The following is a 12,682-nucleotide window of genomic DNA, read 5'->3' as shown; positions in this document are numbered from 1 at the left end:
ATCACTATGATAACGGCAACAAAAGATATAAAGTCACGAGTCTAGTCACAGACATAGTCCTTGAGGTATACTGGGCTCTTCCTGACTCGCTCTGACCTCCGACACTGTTTGGGACGGTCACCACTTTAGGGTGTGACTTATGAGGGGCACTACTCTGATCAGCGGTAGATGCTGTGGTTGTAGTTGCCTTTTCATCTGTGCTGGCCATTTTCGGTTCTGGCTTTGTGGTGATGGGTTCAACGGGTGGTTCAGACGTTTTTTGCAGATGCTGTAGATTTTTGTGGTAGACTGCTCCGCTGTTCGTCTCAACGGTGTTTGATCGCTTGTCAATTGCAAGCCTTGCACTTACTTGGACCTTACACCTAGACTTGTCGCCAAGCTTAAATGGCTTCATCCTAACAACGTCACCTTGAGACAGGCTGGGTAGATCCTTTGCTGACCGACTGTGTTATTTGGCTTAGGCCTGCTAGCGCTGTCGCAGCCCTTTCTTTTCACTTTCCAGGTTTATATTCTTAGGCAGTAATAGGCTCTGAGTTGTAGGAAGGAGTGCCTTGGTCCTTCGGCTCATCAGGCGTTGCGCTGGGCTGGTTGTCATTCCTTGCGTGGGTGTGTTTCTATAATCGAGTACGGCGAGGTATTGGTCGGTTCCAGCCCTGATTGATTTCTCCAGCATGCGCTAAGTTGTCTTCATCCCAGACTCTGCCGTTGGCCTTGCTATTTCCAGGGCTACTAGTAAGATGCTCAAAATCCCATGTTCTGGAGAGCTGGCAAACTCGTCAGATGTAAATTACGGTCCGTTGTCGCTAATCACTTGATCAGGTATGCCATAGCGGGCAAAGTGACTCTTCAGCTTTAGGATGGTGGTGCTGGCTTTAGTGTTCGGTAACCTGTCCACCTCCCAGAAATTGCTGCAATAATCTATCGTGACCAGGTAATTCTTCCCATCAATGGTAAAGATGTCTGTGGCTCTCTTTTCCCGAGGACGAGATGGGACTTCGTGGGACATCAGTGTCTCCTTTGCGTGTGTCATGCTGTCAAGTTCTCTAAACGTTTCACACGCGGAGATGTATTCTTTCATTCTGCAGACATGCTTGGCCAGTAGATAAATTCGTGTGCCCGCCTCAAATATGCCTCTATTCCGAGGTGGGACGAGTGAATCTTCAGCTTCATATCTGCGCAAAGGCACTTAGGTATCACGACGGAATTCCCTTTGAAGACCAGGCCATCTTGTACGGTCAGGTCATCACGCATGCTGAAGTAAGGGCGTGTCAGTGCTGGGGCGTCTTCCTTGCTTTCAGGCCATCCCACTAGAATAGTCTCTGATAACTCTCGCAGAGACTGGTTTTTCCGGGTCTCTGCTCTTATTTCTTCTAGACGCTGGTCAGATATGAGCAGATATCGAACCACGTTGACTGATTCGATGTCGTCTACTTCTTTGCCTTTGTAGGGCAGGAACGCCCTTGACAGCGTGTCCGCCAAGTGTATGTTTTTGCCGCGCTCACAGTACACGGTGAAATCGTATTTCTATAGCCGCATCATCATTAACTGGTAGCTTCGAGGTGTTTGGGCAAATGGTTTCTGTAGAATTATTTCTAGTGGCCTGTGGTCACTTTCTATGTATACATGTTGACCAAATGTGAATTGGTTGAAACGTTCAAGAGCGAAGACAATCGCCAGCATCTCCTTCTCTATTTGAGCGTAACGTGTTTCTGTATCAGTGAGGGAACGACTTGCGTACTCCATACGCCTGCCATTCTGAAGTATCGCTGCACCAAGGCCACTCTGGCTGGCATCACATTGTATAGTAAGGTTCTGTGAGGGGTCATAGTATCATAGAACAGGCGCTTCGGTTACTAACCGCTGCACATTTGCGAACGCCTGGTCTTGTTCTGAGGACCAGTTCCATGAAGTATCAATCCAAGACAGGCGACGAATCGGTTTCATGACCTCAGACAGTTTTGGAAGGAACCCAGCTAGATAATTGACGAATCCATTGAGGCGCTGAACGCCTTTACGTCTTGTGGCTTAGGCATCTTCGTGATCGCCTCCACTTTAGTAGGATCAGGCTTCAGGCCTTTGTTCGTCAGGAGATGTCCGATGAAATTTACTTCGCTCATCCTTAGCTTCATCTTGTCTGGGCTAAGGACAATGCCGCGGTCCTTGCACGTTTGAAGGAGATCTTGTGGACTCTTGTCGTGGTTTGCAGTTGCTTGTTCATCGATCTCTCCAGTGCCATAGATGAGGATATCGTCCGCGATACACAGAACACCAGGTAGGCTTTCTAGCGCGTGAATTAGGTGCTTCTGGAATACCTCGGATGAGGCATAGAGACCGAAGGGCAAGCGAATCCATCTGTACATTCCACAGGGGGTTGTGAAGGTCGTGAGTACGCTGGATTCAGGGGCAAGGACACAACTGTCGAGAATACTCTAGCTTTTGATAGCTCCGGGAGTATGTCATCAAGTACGGGAAGCTGATACCTTTCTCTCTTCAGGGCGATGTTCTCGTACCTGTCATCACGGCGGCTTGATGGGTGTTTATCTTTCACGGCGTGAACATCTTCGTTCTGGGCGCCAGAGATCGTTTTCAATTGCAAATTCGTCGCTTCAGAACTTTTGCAAAGATCGATACTCTTTGACAGAGTGAGGCTCCGTTCTTGCAGAAGGTGCGATGATCTTAAATGCCCAGGACAACCCTGTCACGATTAATCGAGTCACGCATGCACTCACAAAAATGACATATTTTTGCGAGTGTGCGAAGGGCGGTGACATAAGAATCGATGCTTTCGTTTTCCTGTTGATTTCTGAAGTTGAAAGTGTACCTTTCAAAGGTTTCGTTCAGTTCTCCGATGGTGAATTTGTTGAACTTTTGTAGAATCTTTGCCAGGTCATTTTTATCGTTTGGACTTTCGAACTGGAAGCCGTTATGTAATGATTAGCTATGATTCCACAATCGTCGACTACGTAATTTCCGTTTTGAGTTAAGTGTCATAAGTTCAATGAAATTAGAGAGAATGCTAGTTGTCCTCGGACGCAGTCGATTAAGATTAAAATAATAAGAATTTTACCGGAGAAAAGTGGTATGATTTTCATGTTTGCGGATTATGTTTGTTATCTCGGTTATTGCGTGAATTAATTATAAATAGTATTATCGTGTACGCCCTATGTGTACGAGTGATCGCACAATAGCTCATGTTATGTATAGTTTCTAATCGTTCTTAATAGCATGTTATGCCATAAATTACCTTGCAGGTTTTACGTTTTCAAGTACCGTAATCAAGAATAAAGGATAATCAGTTAGATACAAAGATGAGTGCTTGAAATCAGTAAATCTCTATCTCCGATCAGATATGTTTATACCTTAAGAACCGAAACCCGCTACACGTTAAAAATCTTTAACGCATCAACACCGATACAATGGAGAAACAACGCGACCTTGTACGCCGGCGGTTTCATCTCGAGTTGAGCAATAACCATGTAGTTGCTCCACATTTGTTTCCATACCTTCCAGTTGTCCGCTACGTTTCCAGTTGTACATAATTTTCCAGGTGGCACTATCCCGGACATCGCGCCAAAAGATGGGTGTCGCACAATTCCATGTTGTGCTTGTGGTTGTTGCAAAGAGCCAGGTGATGGCTACAGGATGATTTAAATTGTAGTTGCGACGCTGAAAGTGGGAGGCGATAGATTCTTTGTCCTATTTCGCTGCCACCATGTTTCAAGATCGGTTCAATCAACTGTTTTTATTAACATACGTCGTGACGAAAACATACCAATGTAACTCGAACCTAGTCTAGTTAATCACTGATAGAAATCACGCGCATATTGTAACAGTTCGCTTCTCCGTCTTTGTTGATGACCCATTTTGAGTCTGTTTTCTGGAGCTCTTTGTATTTCCCTTTTTACGTTGCTCTTCGCTAGATATTTGCCTTTTTACTTATGCCTTTTCTTGTTCTCTTTCGCGTTCCTCTTGCCGTATTTTGCCTATTTTAGCGTTCTTTTTATCTTTCATGCGCGTTTTTCTCGACTCGCTTTACGCCTTTTACTTCTTGCTTTCTTTGGTCGCTCTGTCTCTTTCTTTCCAGCCTTTTTTCACTCAAAACCCTTTCTCCACGAACTTTAATTAGAACAATTTTTTCTGGTCGACAAAGTTTTAACTCTGTCAGTTTTGTTGCTTTGCAAGTTGATTAAAAATTGCAAAATACTGAGAATTAATGTTCAACTACAACCTCACCAGTTTGATTTCCGGTTCAAAATGCGAGTTGCAAATTATTTGCTTACGCGGCTTTACATTTACTAGTTCACGTAAAGCCAGTGTCTCCTGGCACTAATGCGGTTATCTAGTTACGCACGCAATCGCACCCTTCCATTACATAATGGCTAAGAACGTGCCTGCAATGCACTTGGTCGCGTATGCTTAAAGTATCCCCTTGTTCGGTCGGTCGTACGGTCGCAAGTCCAAATTTTTTCGGCTTGATGGTTACTACTATTTTGTATAATTATGGGGCTACGCTACGCGCGCTGCGAGCTCCGCTATCAATTTTACACCAATCTTCCGGTAGTTCGCCAATATTGCAAATATGTGAAATATAATTTGAAATTATTATACATTTTTGGATAACTTTAAGTTTTAAAAAATATAACCTTAATAAAAATATTGATATACAGAGCAGAGCTATCCACAAAATCTTGATTAAAGGCAATATTGTAGTAAAAACAGAATCCCTGAATAAATTCTAAATGGACCAAGCGTCTAAAAAAATGTAAAAGCTAAAAGGCCTTAAATTACCTACAAATTTGTGATGTGACAAGTGATCATGAGTGTAGAGAATTCACTGATAGCTCACTGTAAACGAGCAGAGATTGAAGAAGATGTCGCAACATATAATAAAGAAACTGAAAATATATCAATAAGATTGTGGAACAGTAGTAATTTGTTTTGCATTTTTCGATGGAACTCTCATACATTCAATATCTGAATTCTCTCAAACAATTTGTTCGTAGTGAAAGGGCGTGAGAAGTTTTCAGTTCTACTGCTAATACGCTTTAATTTCGGTGAGTCTTTTCAAGTCCTTTCAATTTGGACATTTGTACCGAAAATTGCAGAACAGGAACTGTAGGAGTTCAATGAGAAAAAGCCGCATTAAATACGCTTTTGACCACTTAAAGAGTCTCATTTGAAATTATAGAGGAAAGACCAGCTGGAACCTGGGCTGCCTGTGGTTTAGGAGCAATTCTACCGCAAGTTCAACGAACTAGTGAGCGCAAACTTATTGCGTGCATCAGTCGATTACTTACATCGACAGAACCTTTAAGGGGATATTCGCAGATTGAGCGCGAAGCGCTTGGTTGTGTTTTGGCTGTTGAACATTGGCACGATTACTTGTTTGGCTTAGAGTTCACCTTGTTAACCGACAACACGCCTCTTCCTATTATGCTCATATCCGCACTCGAGTAAAAGTTTACCACCGCGTATTCAGCGCTTAGCTTGGCGATTGCACCAGTATACTTTTCGTATTCAGCATATCGTAGGTAACGCTAACACAGCAGATTTGTTATTGCGTTTTCCGTCCAAACAAAATGATTTTTCCGATACTGGTTTAGTTTGTAAAGACTACATAAGATTTGTTTTCACATCAAATATGTGAGACCCTCAAGCTGTCACCCTCTCTGACATGCGATCCGAGACATCACGCTCTCTCAACTCCTTGTTCAAGGCAAAGTGGAAAATTGTTACTGACGGATGATCTCAAACTTTATGGTGCATAAAGAGACGAATTGTCTAATCTTGACGGAATTGTTCTCCGAGAAAACCGAATTGTAGTACCACAGTCGTTGCGAAAAGAAATTCTGAAATTAGCGCACGAGACCCATCAGGGAGTCGTCAAGACTAAACAATGTCTTCGAACTCGTTTTTTTTTTTCTGATGGTATGGATGATGCAATAGAAACTAAGGTCAAGAATTGTCAAGCGTGCATTGTTGATCAACCTCTTAAAAAGTACACGCCGCTTCGACCAACACCTTTACCTCGAGGTCCTTGAGTAAAAGGTGTACTGGATCTTGTGTTCCAATTGATGGAAAATCCATTTTGACTTATATCGATTATGGTTCATCCTACCGGAAGCGTACATTTTACAAGAGGTCACTTCACGTGAAGTAATCAAAGCGTCGACAGATATATTCGCTCGAATTGGGTTTCCAGAGGAAATCGTTTCTGGTAACGGATAACAGTTTATAAGCGGGGAGTTCGAAGCAAATATTCGTGTTTCTCCCTACTATGTGCGAAGCAAAGGGAAATTAGAGATTTCATCGATACTTAATGAAGAACTTTCGAGCAGCCATCAGCGAAGGTAAATCCTGGCAAATGGAGTTGCCTAAAATTCTCATGCTCTACAAAAGAAGTCCGAATCAAATTAGTGGAAAAGCACCTAGAATGGTTTTGTTCAATCGCCAACTTTCGAACAAAACTACCGTACTTTGAGTTCAATTCAAATACGCCCTGGCAGCACTCGATCGCGAACATCGGTCAAAATGCAATTTGTATTGAGCGCGTTTGAAAGAACATCACGATAGTAGACGACATGCAGAGCCGCATTATTTCAAAGTTGGCGATCTCGTATTTTGTGCCCACATGAAGCCGAACAAACTAGATTCAATTTTCTCTGCGGCCAAGCACGTAATTATTGAGACCAAAGCGAGAGACACTTTTAGTATAGTCAACGTCGACACGGGTACAACTTTGATACGCAGTGCGAAGTTCCTCAAATATGGGCCCAGTAAGCATATTGGTGATGACATTGATGTAGACACTAGTGCTAAGACTGACGAGTCTGATGGGTCTTCAGCCACGCTTTCAAAATTACGGAGCCCTCTAATAAGGTTGTGGAGCAAGCCTCCCAGAGTGACCAGGTTATTACCACAAGATCAAGAAGGCTAGTTAAATCGACGAAGGACTGATCTCATTTCGTTAAGTATTGAATTGACCATAGTCTGATTTCAAAGCTTGTGATTACAATAATTATGTTCCTAATGATTCTTTGAACATTGCCCAGGAATGATGTAGTGTATTGAGAAGTAAAAATACTTGTACCAGTGACAGTAATATTACTGTAGGACTACTAAACGATATGAAAGTACTGTGATCAAGTTACATGATTGTAGCAACTTATTAGATACCCCATCGATGAATAAAACAGAATATATAGAAAGCTATTGAAGAGTGAGTGTCTCCGCTAAATGAATACACAACAAGCCGCATTAAATCCTCTTGTGTCTGGTTAAAGTGTCTCATTCGAAATTGTGGTGGAAAGACCAGATTTCCTCGCGCAATTTCAGCAAACAAACGAGCAAAATCTCAAGTTCAAATAAAAAAATTGGAATTTACTTATAATTATACTTTACTCGCCATTTATTGACTGAGCAGAAGTTAATCTTCGTACATTAATTAATCGTCTCGATGAGAGTGAATAAGATTTTCTGTAAGATCATGGACTGTTTTTCTAGAAAACATTGTCGTGACAGTCCTTGCCAATCTAGCTCCGTTGTTTTTCCAAAAGTGTGCAGGCGCTTGTTTTTCTTACGCACTCTCTAATTGATCGGTGACAGATTACAACAGATACTCGTAAAAATAATGTTCCAAAGTTCAATTGGAAGCCTTCTTAATCACCTCTATCATTACGCAAATGAAAATATTTCGGTGAGGGCCTCTCTCTTTAATTTGCATTACCTCTCTCTTAACTACCATTTACTCGCTCAAAGATTGTTCAGTTTATGGAAGATCTTGCCGTAATTAGACCCCTTCATTAAATCATTCGGGTTCTTTTGAAAATAATTTCGTTCAGTTTAAGGGAGAAATATGTTATTCACCAGCCAAGGTCGGTACGCACTGGGAAAAATTCTGACCTATGTCTTGAGTACACTTTTTCCCAATACGGACCACCCGGCTGGCGAATAACATATATTTCTAGGAAATCACGTGTCAGATTCGTGCGCATGTGCTTGTTATGTCTTCAGTATACAGAATTAAATTTCAGGGAATCGACTCCAATTGTGTCACACCGTTATAGCGATCTGGATATATGAATACGAGTTATCCACCAAAGAATGCGTTTTCAAGATATTGAGTTGTTACAAGCGAATTGGCATGACGGACCAAGGTTTGTTCAAAAATAGATGTATGACTGTAGGTCAAGAATGATGTGATATTCCTAATATTTCGAAACCATTACGCAATGACGAATTCATGATGATAGTTGCGGAGGGAGAGATGTTCATCTGAAGATTTTCTAAAATATTTCGTGGTTATTCAAACAAAATCTTACATTTCCCACCAGTCAACATTGTCTAAATCCAATTCTGAAAAACAGCAACGAAAAAGCGATAATAAACTCTCTCCAAAATCGTGTTTTAGGCGTCGAAACAAATCTAGCCATATACAGTCCATCCTCGATTATCCGGACTTTTTCTCTGGTTCCAATTTTGTCGTGAATATTTATTAGTCATGATCAAGATCTGTAGCCATATTCTTTTTAAAACTACAGCATTGAAAAGAAAAGTAAAGTCGAGTTTGTTTCGCTTTCAAAAAGCAAAAGCAGCGCTCGTAGGCGTCGTAACTAATGAAGAACATTCCAGTGAGGTCTGATTGGCTTAGAGTTACTTCGTTAGTAAGTGAGATTTGACACTCTATTGGCTCGTTAGGCTTGGTATGCAAGATAAACAAGCTACACAGCGTCACGAATGTTTATTCGCGATCATCATATACTTGAAGCGTAAGCGATCCGTTTTTTCGATAAAAGATAAACAGTCTATAATTTTGTGATTAGAGAAAGGAGAAAAGGGAACCAATTTGTCAGCTGAATATGGCGTTAGTACACAGCAGATATCCGCAAGAGAAAGGAAAGGATCATGAAGTTTGCAGAAAACTTAGAGACCAGCGAAGGACTGAAGCATAAATCGCTGACAGTTGCTCATGATAAACAGCTCGATAAAGCCCTGACTAATTTTAATCGTTAATACACACGTGTACAGGTATTCGAATATATATTATTTTGGTTGCAATATTTCCCACACGGTGGCTTGAATAACTTGAATAACGACGGTTTAGTGAATGTTTTACTGAGACATCAATCAGAATTCTAATGTTTAGAGGATATTTCATGCGTGAACTTCTTTCCAAGAGATTATGATCTTTTGATACAAGCTGAAACTCAATATGATTTGATGCGAAATCGCGACAGTACCACACACTTATGCTTTCAAGGATGATAAGGTTATTCAAACCGTTGCTAACCATATACATAATCAGTCAAAAAATCTGTCGACTTTTGGAAAATTACAACTCGTAGTCTTTCTTTGCCGTATGATTCAAGAAGAGATCAGCGAAGTAAAAATGGATCATCTCCGACTTAGATATTTCTTTAATTCTTAACCAAAACAACTTAGTGAGAAAAATGTTATTGCGACGCAATCAAAATACCCAAACCCCCTCCCCTCCCTCAGGCTATAAATAGTGACCCATCGCAAAGCAGTCTTATGCAATTAAACAGAATAGATCTTCAAAAGTTAAAATAATTTTTTTTCTTCATTGAATATTTGTCTTGTAGAACTTTGTCAGAAGAAGTTCATGTCCAAGTCAAAACGAAAGTCCTAGAATTAGACCAGTTAAAAGAAGACTTGGTTGAAAACTTTAGGCGATGGAGACGAACGAGGAAACGCACTAGGGAAAAACTGGAGGAGCTAGCATCCAAATTACAAGAGCAACATATAAGGGGCAGTAAATCGACCATAGTTGGTGCTTCTGCGGGCACCGTAGGAGGAATCCTAGCGATAGCGGGCCTGATCACTGCGCCCTTCACTTTAGGGGCCGGGCTTGTGGTCTCCCTCGTTGGCGCCGGAATCGGAGGCGTAGGAGGCCTGGTGATGACTGTTTCCAAAGTAATCGAGGTAACCCTCGCAGAGCTAGGATTGAGAGAAGTTCAGAGAGCCATTGACGAGGACGAGGAAGCTTCCGGGCCGTTGCGAGAACGGTTGGTCGACCTTGAGGGGTTTATCTCCGACCTAAGAGAAATAGAAAGCAATGGTGTTGAATTTCTTCGCAGTCGAGCCATAAGGGAGTTCCCAACTTCGACTGAGGGGAGAATAGATTTATCCGCCATGTTTTTGCGGACGTCCACGGCTTCGGTAGGGGCTGGGGCTGTCGCTACTGCTTTTTCCCTTGTTCGAGCTGGGGGTTTGGCGGGAACGCCCGCGGCCTATATAGCTGGAGGAGTTGTTGGCGCCGCTCTGTTACCTCTGGATATCTACATGTTGGTGAGATCATCTTTAGAGGTGCATAGAGGATCGACTACGCAGGCTGTGAATGACATCAGGAACCGGTTACAAAGCGAATTCCAATGCCCAGAGGAAAACGAGATCCAGGAGTTGGTACTGGAATTCGTCGAACAGAGGTTAGGTGAGGTCTTTGATGATTTGATCACAAACAATGTACAAAGAGAGAACGGTGATGACTAAAAGAGAAGCCAAAACTATAGCGATATAATAATCAAAGAGGAACGTCAGTAGCGAATGAAAGCTAAGATAGACGGATCAGTGTAATACGTCGAATCCTCAAGAGCCTTTGCTAGAGATGGCTTTTTTTTCGTAGTTAGGAAAACTGTGCACTTCTGTAAATCGTGTCCAATTCAGCGACTCAGTGCGTCACAAAGTAAAGCTGCCGAATGTTGAGTAACTGCATTGAATTACTTACAATGATTAGCCAAATAAACTGACCTCTACAGATATTTTGATTCAAATTTCCTTTTAGCAATCTGCCATAACAGAGATTATAACAAACTCAGCAAAACATCTTGCTCCTGCAGGATTTCCGTTTTGCACCTGCCCAACAACAGTCAACTGATAAAAAGCTAACGTTAATGATGGGCTGGGGGAGGGGGGAGGGGGGGTAGGTACACAGTTGCTAAGATACCGTTATTGATCCATTGCATCAAATATAACCAATTTTAAGAGAACAGAAGCCTTTTTCAAACTTTTGAGGTGTGTTTTGAGTTATGTGCTCCCAGAATGTGACAGTAGCCTTGAGAAGTGATTTTGTTGAAAACACAGAAGACGACAACGGCTTAGTAGAAGTAACGACTGCTGTACACGGTTGCTACCGTAAAAAATTCACAGTTGGGCTCGTTATCAGTTGTGCAATGAACTCGAACCCGTAGAGGCCTGTACCAGTTGAACACTAGCAAGGTCCCTTGTCAGTTCATATACGGGAGATATGCTCCGGAAAACCCTGAAATGTTTACATTTGTTGTTGAAAAGTATACAAAAACAGTAACTACCTACCGAGTATTGAGATTCCATAGAGAAACTTTTCTCATGTACGTAGAAAACGTCGAAATGGATAATTCGCTAAAATGTGTTTCCCACAACGTAGTAAGCGGTCAGATAACAAGCCATGCACTGTAGGAGTAAGGTGAGGTATTTTAATTGAGAATTTGACATATTTTTTTATTCCTTAGAGCGGTCGTAAATATTCCCATTCAAACTCCTATAATTTTGCCATGACTGTCATTTTTCAAGATGATCATCTGACAGCTGGAGCTTGGGCCCCTTGTGGTTTAAGAGTAATTCTACTGCAAGATCTTGGAACTGGAAAGCGCAAACCGATCGCATAAATCAGTCGATTACTTACGTCGACAGAAAGGAGATATTCGCAGATTGAGCGCGAAGCGCTAGGTTGCGTTTTAGCTGTTGAACATTTGCACGATTACCTGTTTGGCTTAGAGTTCACCTTGATAACTGACAACAAGCCTCTTTCTACTATACTCAATCTGCACAAAGTTTACCAGCGCGTATTCAGCGCTTAGCTTGGCGATTGCACCAGTATACTTTTAATAAAGAAACTGAAAATATACCAGTAAGATTGTGGAACCGACAGTAGTAATTTTTTTTGCATTTTTCGATGGAACTTTCGTGCATTTAATTTCTGAATTCTCTCAAACAATTTGTTCGTAGTGAAAGAGCGAGAGAAGTTTTCAGTTCTACTGCAAATACGCATTAATTTCGGTGAGTCTTTTCAAGTCTGTTCAATTTGGACATTTGTAGCATACATTGCAGAACAGGAATTGAAATAGTTCGATGAGAAGAAGCCGCATTAAATACTCTTGTTTCTAGTTAAAGAGTCTCATTCATGGAGGAAAGACCAGCTAGAGCTTGGACCGCCTGTGGTTTAGGAGCAATTCTACTGTAAGGTCAAGGAACTGGTGAGCGCAAACTTATTGCGTACATCAGTCGATTACTTACATCGACAGAAACTTTAAGGAGATATTCGTAGATTGAGCGCGAAACGCCAGGTTGCGTTTTGACTATTGAACATTTGCACGATTACTTGTTTGGCTTAGAGTTCACCTTAATCATCGACAAAAAGCCTCTTCCTACTATGCTCAATCCGCACTCGAGCAAAAGTTTACCACCGCGTATTCAGCGCTTAGCTTGGAGATTGCACCAGTATACTTTTCGTATTCAGCATATCGCAGGTAACGCGAACACAGCAGATTCATTATCACGTTTGCCGTCCGAGCAAAATGATTTTTCCGATACTGGTTTGGTTTGTAAAGACTACATAAGATTTGTTTTCACATCAAATATGTGAGACCCTCAAGCTGTCACCCTCTCTGACATGCGATCCAAGACA

General features: G+C 41.8%; 1 pseudogene across 1 annotated transcript; it reads left to right on the top strand.

The window, feature by feature from the left end:
- The first annotated feature begins 8,027 nt into the window (after positions 1-8,027).
- LOC149034637 (apolipoprotein L3-like) lies at positions 8,028-10,537 on the top strand (annotated as a pseudogene). Its single transcript, XR_016182907.1, has 2 exons — positions 8,028-8,156; positions 9,603-10,537. The product of XR_016182907.1 is annotated as an apolipoprotein L3-like (transcript).
- Positions 10,538-12,682: the final 2,145 nt, after the last annotated feature.

The sequence above is a fragment of the Pocillopora damicornis genome, chromosome 14, assembly GCF_964200805.1.
Source record: "Pocillopora damicornis chromosome 14, jaPocDami1.2, whole genome shotgun sequence".
Lineage (NCBI taxonomy): Eukaryota > Metazoa > Cnidaria > Anthozoa > Scleractinia > Pocilloporidae > Pocillopora > Pocillopora damicornis.
The sequence above is the reverse complement of the archived record's forward strand: the minus strand, read 5'-3'. Positions and strand labels throughout refer to the sequence as shown.